We start from the raw sequence: 13,414 nt of genomic DNA on the forward strand, positions 1-13,414 counted from the left end.
CTCACAGTACAAAAATGAACATTTCTACAACAACCCTGAACATTCACTCCTTGATAGAAACTTGGGGTTACTGGGAGTAAGAGGATGCTTAGCATATAAGGCTTAAATAAACTAAAAACCAGATACGACTATTAAAAATTCTGAATATTAGGATGATATAAGTTGCAGTAGTAATGATTATTACTTTAAAGTTATATCCAGGAGAAAGTATTTTGTTCATAGTATTTAGACTGATCAGATAAAAATGTAATTAAAAAACAGAGAAATGTAGTATTTACAAATAGCAATGTTATCTATGCATTCAACTTCATAATAAAATTTATCCTTTGTTTTTCTTCAAAGGACTCTTTGAGAATTATATAAATATGTGAGAAAATAACAATCTGTTGATTATTTTTGGTAAATCATATCCTTACTTGTCATGTTGGAAATTTCATTTCTGCCACAGGGGTACAATCAAAACAGCAGATAGCTTTCCTCACTGAGGGATTTTCTGTGTCCAGGACTGCAGGGCCTACTGCATATGGAGGTGGAGTCTGAGAAAATCAGATACATTTTAAATACAATGATTTAATATAAGTTCCAAAAGCTGCAGTAATTCACAACGAGGAGCCACTGAAAAGTTCTATTAAAGTCATGTTTCATAAAGTAAAATTCCACTGTTTTTAAGATAAGTATTATGAATTTATGGTGATTTTATAAATTGTGGAACACACACAATAGAGGAGAGGGAAAGAGAAAAGCGTGAGGAGAGGGGAGGGAGAGAGAGAGAGAAGAGAGAGAGAGAGAGAGAGAGATGAGAGAGAGAGAGAGAGAGAGAGAGAGAGAGAGAGAAGAGTGGATGTGAGTCAAAATGAGTAATTGTTAAAATGTGTTACCCAATGATGCAGCATGCTATTTTGTGCTACCATGTAAATCATTTGAGTTAAGACCAAATTACTGTCTAAAATCGGTGGCCACTCTGTCATTTCATCAGATATGTACAATTGTGGATCATTTGGAGAATGTCCAGAAAACTTTCCTATTTTTACTTTAAATCCACAGGACTGTTTAAAATCTGTGACATAGAAAATGTCATATTCTGCACCCTGTTTTGCTCCCGGTTATGGTCACTAGGTCTCCAGCAGGATTTACAAAATTGTATGTTCTTCAGTAAAGAAACATCTAAAACACATTTGTCATTTCAGTTTCAAATATGCTACACACTAGGACAGAAAATATACAATATATAATGCTCACAATTTTCATTAGCCTCCTCTAAAAAATACAACTGTATTAAAAGTACTCAAATAGTAAATAAAAGAAATTATATATAGACATAAATTTTCACTACCACTTTAAAGTTAAAATTTTATCCACTGTATTGATGCTCTAAAACACACCACCTAAATTATAGCTTTTAGAGTAGAGACACATTCTACATTTCTTCCTGGCAACATTGTTATTTTGATCATAACCTTGGGAATTGCTTTCCTAAATAGATCAAAAAGTGGGAGCACTTACTATTATCATCTGAAATCTTCTGTTTTAAAATGTTGAGCAACTTTTTGAACATATAAAAGAAAAGTCATTTTCTTTTTGTCATTTAAAAATTTCATGAAAAATATTGTTCTTTCCAAATGTTTAAAAACATAAGATTCATGTATGTGCTTGCAATATTCTGAACAAAATTTCTTCATTTAGATTGTAAAATGCTAAATTGTATGCCTGTAATAGCTGTATCATAATTGATGATGCTAACATAATAAATCATCATATGCAGTGAAAAATTCCAGATATATATATATATACACACACACCTTGAGAAAGGCGTGTAGTTTCCATGGATTTAGAAAACTATGGATACCTTTAAGAATGTCATATCTATAACTTACAGGCCATTCAATGAATGACTAATTACCTGCCAGGAGTCAAATTCCAGCCTTTCCCATGATTCTCTGACCGTGTGTCTGTTTGTCGCAGAAGCATCTCATGGAGTGAGTGGGCTACAGCATACACAGCATTGTATAAGTTATAACTTGAATCACTCATGGACATTCCAAACTGATGTCTAAATAACACTTCAATAAATTTGAAGCAGAACAATTCTTCAGTTTCTTACAATTAGATGATGACAAAGAACACTTAAAATAAATCCACCATAGTCTAACAAATGAAATTTCATTACTGTAATTTGAAGGATGCACTGTCTGCATAAATTGTTTAAAATCAGACATCTCAGAATTATGATGTGAAAAAAGAGAGTACCATGGGAGAGTCAAGCAAGAAATGTCCTATAACAGTGATCCTGTCAAAATTGTGATGTACTGACCAGATTCTATTAATGTTAAAAATTTTCCATGCTGTAAAGTGTATTTGTAGAGCAGAGTCTTTGTTTCCATAAACTATCACAACTTTTGCTGATGATTTCATAATCTGCTCATTATACTGGTTAGCCTTTGTAAAGTATGAAATATTATCATCTGTAATAAAAACTCACAATGCTAAACCAGACCATGTTCCTTTGCATCTCTTCTCTCAATTCAGAAAGAAATTGAATTCCATGGTCTTCATTTGAAATGATCACCCCCACCATTCCATCCAAAGTGAACCAGAGGGACACCATGTCTAGTGGCAGAGATGTGTCCTTGGGAGACATCTGGTAGAGATGAGGAAATTGTTCATGGGCATTCAGGAGAGGTTGAAAATCACCATAGTAGAGCTGGAGGACATAGAATGAGTATGAGTAACATAGAAGGACTAATGATTGGTTTAAGACCTAAGTGTAGTAAAAAAATACTAGGTGTTAGAAAGTGTGAATCTTCACTTCATTATTAAGATCATATCCAATTTCTTGTGGTTGTTCCAAAACTACAAGTGAACTATCTTTTCTGGTAAAATGTTTCACACTTCTGTGCCTTTCTTTCTTATTTTTGATAACGTTGTTATGTTTGCTTCAGAAAGTATCTGAGCATTTATTCTTGATGGAACAGAATAGATAAAAACCAAGTCTCTACCTGTTAATCTTTTCAGAATCTACTTTAAGGAGGAGACAGTATTTCATTAAATTATCCCATTCTTACTTACCTCTGGAGTTCTGGATATGTACAAGAGTGGTCCAAGTGTTGCAGAAACTTCCCACATGGGTCCTGTAAATACTATTAAATATTTTTTCTGATTTTTACAGTAGTAGTTAGGAAAATTTTCACTGTTTTTGCAGTATAACCAGAATTCCTCTTGTCAGCCAACAGATTACATTTGATGTCAACTAGCAGAGAAATGTTTGGTAAAATATGAGGATTCCTATTGATTTCTTCCATGGAAAAATAAAGAGAGAAAATCAGGTGGATGTTCTTAGGTGTCAACCTGAAAACAGAGCACACTATTCATGAGAGAGATTAGGTTCCAAACATGACAATTTTGTATTACACTCAATGGGAGAATAGCACTGAATTCTTATTTTTTGGACCCATTGCTATAATGACACAAGTCCTATTTATTTGATGTATGAGAATGTGAGTCCCGTGGGAGAATATTAAGATTCACAAAGGATTTCTTTGGGGGCAGTGGATTTCATACCAATGAGATTGCCTTTTAACTTTGATGTTTCTTACAGTTCCATCCTATTATCTGCAAACTTTGTAAATATATGCATGCCCTTCAGACACTAGAAAAGTTTGTACTGGTTAATGTTGAATCTTCTCATGCTTCATTGTATACTTCTAACATTTAACATATTTGTTAAATGCATTTGTATTATTTGCTATCTATAATGCTATACTTTTATACAGAGGCAGAACTGGACAAAGCAATGATTTTGCTGAGGGTATGAAGACTAGGTAACCAAATCTGCCTGTGTCAAATGCTTTGAAAAGCCGGAGGGATTCACAGGTAATTAAAATAGCATAATGCTTCTTATCCTCCATCTTTCCTTTCACATACTTTCTTGCTTTCATATTGTATTTGATGATGTTCAATGTTTAGTGATATAAGGTTGGCTATTATTATACTGCTTCCAGTGAGGAATGAGCTCCCTTCTCTTCATATGGACCCTCATGCTGTACTGATGCCTTTCAACCTATTTCTTTGCTTTGTAATACAGAACTGACCCTGTTTTCAAATTGGTGTGGTTGAGATTTGTCCTAATATGTCGTGTGTAATAGATTTACTTCTGCTTCTCTCTTTCATTTAAGGTCTTTTGATTGGATGTAACACTTTTGATATAGTTTTATAGGTTTTACGCCTATTCAACAATAACATCTTATTTAAGTGTGTTGCTTATGTGTCTTTTAGGTATTGCTTTATGCTGACAGCTGCTGGTAGCAATGACTTTACTTGGGGCCCAAGAATATAGAGCAGATGGCAATGGATAGTGAGGTGTCAACCCAGATAAATAATTCTCTGATGGAGGAACTCTTACAGGTAAGATTCATGGGGCCACAGACTTGGACATGGTTGCATCTCTTTGTAATTTCACATGTGTATGAACAGCTATGGTATCTTCCTAATATCTGAACTGTAATGTGTAATTTCATCTGATGTGTACATGTAATCTCATGATTACATCTCAATCTTTTGGGCACATATACCTGAGGATGGTGAGGAAGAAGACTTCTCATTAAACTGCGTAATTTTAATATATGTAAGATATACCAGGATATGCTTAATAACTACATCTATTTTTCCATGAGGAATGTAAGACACATAGGCAGTGATTTTTTTTAAATCACTAGTCAGACTGGCATAAACAAAACAGCAATTTCTTCTCAGTTCTAAGACAATCCATATACTATTGGTTGATTTGGGCCTCAGAACAAATGCAATCTAGACTGAATGTCTCTATAAATATATCATAAGTCAAAACTTTACAGATATGGACAAGGACAGAGTTAGACATGTCTAACTAAGGTTATTAGTTACAAAGCAACTTAAATTACTATGCAGTTTCTCTAGCCAGACTTGGCTGATAACAGACCAGTCCCAATCCCTACTAAATTCTTTTGCAATTAACAGTCTGTACAAACTTCCAACCTCAATCTATGATATAAAACTCAAGGAACAGTTAACTAACTGTTCATTATTTAGGTCCCAATAACAAATAATCAAATAACCAAGTCCAGAGAGAAACAGATTTATGTGGAAAAAATTTCGCAATTAGCCAGGGCTACAGAAGAGTTGGTCTGGGCTCACAATCTTGAATATAGGGGGTACAAGTTCCCTTCCTTTTGATCTCTGCTTACAAGCAGGATAGGAAAAATATATTTTTAGGTTTAGGAAACTTTCAATGCCACCATGCCCACCTATGCGTTGCCTTGGATGGCTCTGCTGCTCATCATCTACTCAAGGAGTGTGCTATGACATTTAGATGCAGCTTTTGTAACTTTTCTTTTTATTGCAAAAAGCCTCCTGTTAATGTGTATGTGGCTGTGTAGGACAATGGGAGCAGAGAAATTGGAACTTGAGAGAAAGCTGAAGCTGCAGAGAAGTAAAAAGCATGGCCATCACATCCTGTATGTGAGTGTGATTCCCTTAGATAGAAACTTATTCCTAAAGACCCTTAAATAAGAAAAAACCCACTACTTTGAAGGCATTCTAGAGCAATTCTAGAGCTGGACTCCCAGCAGTGTTAGCCTCATCCATATTTTTGTATTGCTTTGTAACTAATAAATATTTTATATCACTAGACATAACTTGTGGTTGTGAAGCTGCTATGGAATGATTGAACCATTTACATATCCCATAAAATTTTAATGCTCATGTTTGAATCAGTTTTTTTTGGCAGTGTCTTATTCTTTTATTTTAATTAACTCTTTCTCAGAAAGACCCCAAGTTATGCCACATTGTCTAGGCCCTTGCCATTCTTTACTGGAGATGGATATTCGTTGTTAAAATTGAATTCTCCCATTCGTTCATTGTAATTACTTTTCTATGAATTGTTAATATGTCATATGACATAGACTAGACCATAATATACAATTTAGATATTTTGAACTTGAAAGGAGCCTTTAATCTTTTATATGGAATATAGAAATACCCAGGATAGCTGAAACAATTCTAAATAATGAAATAATACTGGTAATATCACTATGGTATCACAATATACTACATGGCTGTAGTAATATAAACAGAATGAACTTGTCACAAAAGCAGACATGTTGATAAATAGAAAGGAATTGGAGCCTCAGACTAAGTCCACATACCTATGTACATCCACTTTTGGTAATGAAGCCAGAAATCCACAGTGGAAAAGCTAAACATCTTTAACAACTGGTGCCGTCTAAACTGAATAGATACATGGAAAGGAACACATATTTATCCATATCTGTCAATCACACAAAACCCAACTCTGGCTGAACAACACTGTAAGACTAGATACGCTGATCTCTTAAAAGAGAAAACTGGGGTATAATCTTGAACTCATGGTTTTGGTAAAGGTTTCTTTTTCTGAATAGAACACTGAAAGGGAACGTACCAAAACAACAGGAAGTAAATGAGATCTCATGAAACTGAAAAGCTTTTGTATGGTAAGAACACCATCATTGGGGCATAGTGGCAGGCTGGAAAATGGGAAAAAGATCCTTAGTCATCAGAGTATTATAATCAAATGTACTTTGAAATTTTATCCAATTACATTCAGCATGGACAACATCAATAAAAAATGATAGCTTATGGTACAAGAATGTACTCTAATGGGAAGACTCATGCATTGCTTATAGGATTGTAAACTTCCACTATGAAGATCAGTGCAGTAGTTCCTTTGGAAGCTTGGTATAGATCTACTTCAAGATCCAGATATCTGAATTGTCTTAGTTTGGGCTTCTAATGCTGCAATGAATCACACCCCAAAAGCAAGTTAAGGGGGAAAGAGTATATTTGCCACACACTTCCATATCTCTGTTCATGATAGAAGAAATCAGGACAGGAACATAAACAGAGCAAGAACCTGGAGAAAGGAGGTGTTGAAAAGGCCTCGGAAGAGTGGTGCTTACTGGATTTCTTTTCATGGTTTTGTTTAGCCTGCTTTCTTATAAATCCAGGACCACAAGTCTAGGGATGGCACCATGCATAATGGACTGGGCCTTCCCCCATCAATCACTAATTAAGAAAATGCCCCACAGACCTACCCACAGCCAATATCATGGAGATACTATCCTACTGAATGTGCTGAGTCAGCAGATGAAAGTCACCATCAATGAAACAGCATGTAAATGGCACACAGGTAAAGCCACAGAAAACATGACAACATTTAGATCAACAGAGATTGGCTGTGTTTAAATGTAAGAAGCTAGTCAGTGGTAGGCTGAGCTCATGGCTGAGCAGTTTTAATTAATATAAGATACTGAGTGATTATTTTATAAGTGACTGTGGGGTCTGTAGGGCTGTGAGGAAAGTCTGGAGAAACTCCAGCTACAATCCTCTCTATAAATGGATGATAAGGCCCTCTGGCTGAAGATGAAACCTACACAGCATAGTGAGGATGAAGAAATTAAGCTCTTGCTACTAGAAAATTTATGCCTGCTAACTACTGCTCATAGTACTCAAAGTTCTCTGAAAAACAAGCAAGGTAAACACAAACCTAAACATCTACAGTGGTGACTGCCTGCAAGATGTGCTAGTGAAACAGTGGCACGAAGCTGGTGGGAGTAACCAAATAATAAATGATATGGTTTAGGTCCATTCCAAGAGATTGAATACATGTTTGATACCACATTGCTGGCCAAGAACATGACAATAGATAGGCCTGGGACCTAGGGGAAAACCAAAGACTACTGCTCTAATAAAGGAACAAAGCCATAAAATGTCTCTTAATATCATTCTGCTTTAATTAATAGATCTGTTCTTGCTTAGACATCATCAGTAAAGTTTCTTCCTCCAGTATATGTAGACAAATACAGAGACCCACAGCTGATCAATGTGCAGACAGTGAGAAACCTTGCACCATTTTTAAATGTGGTGTCTCCAACAAATGCAACAACATTCCACACAGGGCTCAAGGAACTCATGACAGAAGATGTGGAAAGATTTGTAAGATCCAGAGTGAATGGAGAGAATAAAAGAAATAAGGAACATCTGTGCACAGGACTAATGCATATATGAACTCAGAGAGGTTGAGGCAGTATACACAGGACCTGCACACATCTGTGCCACATGCAGTTCATTTGGCTCAGTGGAGAAGTGGATAAAAGTTCCTATCCTAAACTCAGGAGATATTTCCCATCAGTATCTACTGCAAACAAAAATTTAGTTCTTGCCAACAGAGTTTCACTGGGGACATCGACCACCATTTAGGGCAGCATGATGCTCGGCAGTAGATGGCCAAAAAAATTAAAGTCAATCGTGTTTGAAGGTTTAATTATATAATAATATTTTTTCAAGGCTTTAAAAGTTATTTTTAAGCCTGGGTCCGAATTTGCATTATTGCATTTGTGGTTTTGTGGGATTCCTATGCATAAGAATGTGTGTGTCTTATTATCTATATGTATTTTTTAATTTTTTATTTTCTTCTGTTTGGTTGATTATGTTTGTCCTATTCTGATTTGTTTGTTTTTGTTTTATCTTATTTTCTAACTATCATTTAGAAGAGTCTTTTTTCCCATCAAGAGGAAGAAATGGTGTTAGTTCAGATTGGAGGGAAAGTGCACAGGATCTCAGAGGTGTGGGGGAGTGAAAACTGTAATCAATATAATGTGTGAAGAATAAGTTTTTCAATAAAAATGCAGGGATATAAGTTTTATGTGTGATAATGTACATGGTCCTGGGAAAATATTATATTAGATAAGAATAGCATAAATGAGCAAAAAATAGTTTTATCTCATTCATATAAAAATGCCCCAATGGAGCTGTATGTGATAGAATGTAGATTTAGGAATAGGCAGGAATGAGGGAATAAAAAGATGAGAGCTGAAGAATATATTATCACAATTCCTAGTGAATGTTTATAAATATATGAACTTGGCTGTGATGATAGATGCAATCATTTCTCTGTGTTAACATTCATTCTTTTAAATAAGCAGACCAAAATGTAAGTTAACAGAAACAGAAACAAACTACCAAAACAAACAAATTAGTCGTTTTAGATTTGCACTTTTCCCTTTAGTGTTGGAAGTTTTTCTATATAAAATCTTCAATAGTTTACTGCTTTATATTTCAAAGATTATCATTGTTAATTTATGCATCATTAATGATGCTACATTTTTTCATGTCCTTGGGAAGCCTATACTTATCAGTCATGGTTATTGTTTTTAATCTGTAGAAAACCTAGAGTTTATCGGGTGAAGTTTGTCTCTGGGATACAACACATTATCTTCTGCTTCCATCTGTGAAAGTAAAGTGACATTAATAAACTTTCAAATTAGAAGGCTTCATTTAGTCACAAGCCTCTTATCATTCTATGTAAATCATATATTTAGAATGGAGAAAAGTTTTCTCAACAAACTAGACTAATATTGACAATTGATAGATACTGAAAGATGGAGAGCAGTTTACACTTTTTTTAAATACAGCATTTTGGTGGCTTAACATTGTCCAGTGGAAGGGCATATATTCAAGAGCATGTGGACGTAACAAATTGGCTTGACAAAATAAAAAGATGAAACAAAGTAGGGTGATTGGGAAAGAGGCATGGATCTGGGGAAGTTTTTGGTACTATGTAAATATTATATATAATGCACTCTATGAAATCTTTCAAATGAGTAATTAAAATTTAAATAGACAATACAAGCTGGTGTAGTTATATAAAAAAATAAGTGAATCCTTCCTACATTGTTCAGGTAGGCTCACAGTTTGGAGAATAGACTTGATCAAATAGAGATTGATTACTTTGGTTCCCTCTCATCACTATACATCCATATGGGAAACATGTATTGACTAGAATATTTTCAACATGGTTTGGACAAATAGTAGAAAATTATAGACAAAATTGGGTACTCAATTCCAATGGAGGGTACACATATCAATTTACTTAATTTCCTGTTTATTGCACTATAAATAGACAATTCTGACATGATAAACAATATACAGTACAAGCATTTGTGTATCCCTTACATTTAATCTACAACATTTTGGAAATGTAGAGAGTAAATACATATAAAATGGTAACTTTTCTTTCATCTGTCAACCAAATTCCAACTTATGCAGAATAATGAATGCCACAAGAAGAATCCTTTTCTCAGCTACAGAGAAATTCTGATTATGTATGTCAAGAGAGGAGTTGGAATAACTGAAATTTTGTTTTTGAAATTTCAGTATGTTTCTCTACAACTTCATTTGCCTTATCAATTGTGGTATCAGGTTTTTAATTATGCTAGAATCATCCAAACATTGCTCAGAAAATAATATCGAATGGCCATAAAGCAAAAAACTGCTGTTTAGTCACAAACAGAAAGAGAAACATATACTAATTTGAAACATCTTTGCTATGTAATATAAAAGGCTTAATAGGAATTTAGATAGAAAAATCCCAGTCTGTAATGAACATACATGTATATGAAGAAAATTCAGGAACTAATCAGGACTGTGCTTTTTTTCAAATGAGGCATTTATGCTCCATGAGACAGTTTCTATACTAATCGATTATTTGTATTGGTAAAAAATGCAAAGAAAGGGGTCTAGGTAGGAAACATTTGCCATGCCGTTTTCTTTAATACTCATAAGTTAGGAGAAATAAAAGCATTTCTGGACCTCTATCATCTTGTGTCATGTAAATATATAAGTATAGATATAGAAAGATCCTGTGATTTCAAGTGCCAGAATTTTAGATATAAAACTCCTCATAATCTTAAAATAGGAGATCACATCACTGAGGAACATTGACTGATTAGCTGGTTAAATTTGAAAATGAATGAGTTAAAACCTCCTTCCTTGACTCTCAGGGCACGGCTTGCCTAAAATGTGTAGATAATCATAAGCATATATATTGGTGAGTATTTTTTGTTTCAAACTTTAATCAAATACCCTTCATTCTTCCTCATTTATATCTGATCATTTGGAGGTCTGTGTCATCTCCATATTACATATTACCATGAATATTACATTTATAGCTATTATATGATTACTTGCCCTTTTTTCACACTCTCCTTCAAACCTAGTGATATTTTTAATAAACAGATGAGTATTCAACACATAGGATATTGTTTCACTTCTAGTGCAGCTTTTTCAATTCTTCTGAGATTTTGCTTATATAATACAGTCATAAACTTTCACCTATATTTTGAATGTCCTACTGAGATATGGTATTAAAAACTGAACAAAACCTTTGTCTAAAACTGAAAAACTTCACTGTGATGATTCTCACACATATACAGTGCCACACTTAGAAATGTGTTCTTACACAAATTTAGAATATTATTTTTGACATTTTCCCTATCAAACTCTAAGAGACATTGTAACAATTTTCTCAGCTGAAATCTCAACAAGTAACCTCAGTTGTACAGGGATATGAAAATTGTGGTCAAACATATAAATCTAAGATTGTGTAGTACACTCATCTCACAATAAAAAATTTATTTTATATAATTAGGGAAAGAGGAGAAAGAGATTTAAAAGTATAATAAATGTAATAAAATGAAAGCATACAGTAAAAATGAGACATTTTTAAGTCAATAAATTGACTTCAGCCTGGGGTAACTTGGATGAATTTGTAGCCTTATTACTCCTCTCTCAACTGTTAGCAGGTACCACAGGCAACACTGTGGTACATTTATTCTAACACTGTAAAAGGGAAACAGGAACTCATTGCTTGCAGAGGCAGCCTCTATTCTAAAAAATGGATAAATTGTCTACTGAGGTATTTTAATTCGATGCTTCATGTGTTGCTAATCTAGAACTTTGAAAAAAAGTTCTGACATTGTTTATTCCACAAAAAAGTAACTGTGCACATGAAACTGAATGTAAAGGTAAGGATGGCATAAAATTCTCATAGTGAACAGACACTGTTCAATTTCACACTGTTGTTTTCTACACCTGATTTCAGCTGTGGAATCAAAGAAACAACAGCTGTGAAATTATGACAGATAGATTATTTGAACAAAAATCTCAGTACCTTTTGTTATGTCTAATTAAAAGTCCGGGCAGATAAACCAAGGCCTTCTCTGTGGGAATTGGGCATTATGCTGGTGAGCAAAAAGTACTAGCAGATGAAAGAAAGACCACTTTATTGTAACCTCTATGAAATAAACTAAAAGCAGTGCTTAGTACTATGTTTGTTAGGGACATCACATGACAGCAGTTGGGAATTGTCATATTTAAGGATGGTCTCTAGAAGCAAAGTTGATATCATGGATCATTCATTCAGTTTCCAGACTGAAATTTGTGACTTGAAAAAAATAAGCAAGCTAACCCCTAAACCATCATAAATATTACAATAACCTTCTGTAAATATGAAATATATTTGGGTAATGTCCTAGAGGTAGGAATAAAAGGCAGAAAGAAGACATATAGAATAATGTTCTACCACTCAGCAGTGCTAGAATGCATCATATACCATGATAAACAAGGATTTAAAAATGAAAGAGTACTTACTGCTTATCTAGATTTCCACTGAAATATTCATTTTTCATCTTTCTATGCTCTGTATAAATGGAAAAGAAACAGTCTTTTTCTTTTCTCCTTCTGGGTTTTTTTGTCTTTTCATTCTGAAAAAGCACACAGGGTCAGTCAAACTGCAGAGAAGTAAGGGAGGCTTCAGGACCAGGAAGACAAAGATCAAAGACAACATCTTTGTAATGTAGCTGAGAAGAGAGCCTGAGCAAAGTGCAGCATGAAGTGTCGGGGAAAGTCATGTATCAATTATGCATGAACCCATCCATGTGTCTCTTTTTATTATTAAAGTCATTGCTAAGGAATTCAAAATTTTTAGGAATCTCAGTACTTTGTTTTTCAGTGTGCTATTTGCCTCTGGAGATTTCATAATTAATCTCTGGCCTAGGGCTCTGCATCTGAAATTCTAAATCCAGGTGACAATTAAGGGATACTAATTTCATTCCCCTCAATATCCCTTATAATTACATACTTGTCATTGGACATGAAGTTCGCAAAAAACAATTCCTCCTGGGCAAATTCCTAACAAGCTCTGATTACCATTTGTAGTAGTTGACTTGGGTCACATCAGACATCTCAAATGAATTTTGTGTCAAAAATAAGTCTTTGTAGACAGAGCTTATTACAGACATACAGGAAATATGAGCAGTAATGTTCATGATAGAAAGTAGTATCTTTACTGTCTGTTGTATGAGAATGTTCTTTGCCTGCTTGAATGCTTTTGTCTGTCTATCTGAGAAGCTTGTGCGTGGCAAAGGACAATGCCATTCAGACAGTGCAGTAGCCTTCAGAATGGGAAAGAGGAAACTCAAATGGCTGAGAAACAAAGAAAAGTTCACCTTCATTAGCAGTCATATCATTACAAATCCAGTCTACACTGAGTGTTCATCTTACAACT

General features: G+C 34.4%; 1 pseudogene; it reads right to left on the reverse strand.

The window, feature by feature from the left end:
* Positions 1–940: 940 nt before the first annotated feature.
* LOC114696150 lies at positions 941–12,694 on the reverse strand (annotated as a pseudogene).
* Between the last annotated feature and the right edge of the window lie 720 nt (positions 12,695–13,414).

Source organism: Peromyscus leucopus, unplaced genomic scaffold (assembly GCF_004664715.2).
Source record: "Peromyscus leucopus breed LL Stock unplaced genomic scaffold, UCI_PerLeu_2.1 scaffold_313, whole genome shotgun sequence".
In the NCBI taxonomy this organism is placed as follows: domain Eukaryota; kingdom Metazoa; phylum Chordata; class Mammalia; order Rodentia; family Cricetidae; genus Peromyscus; species Peromyscus leucopus.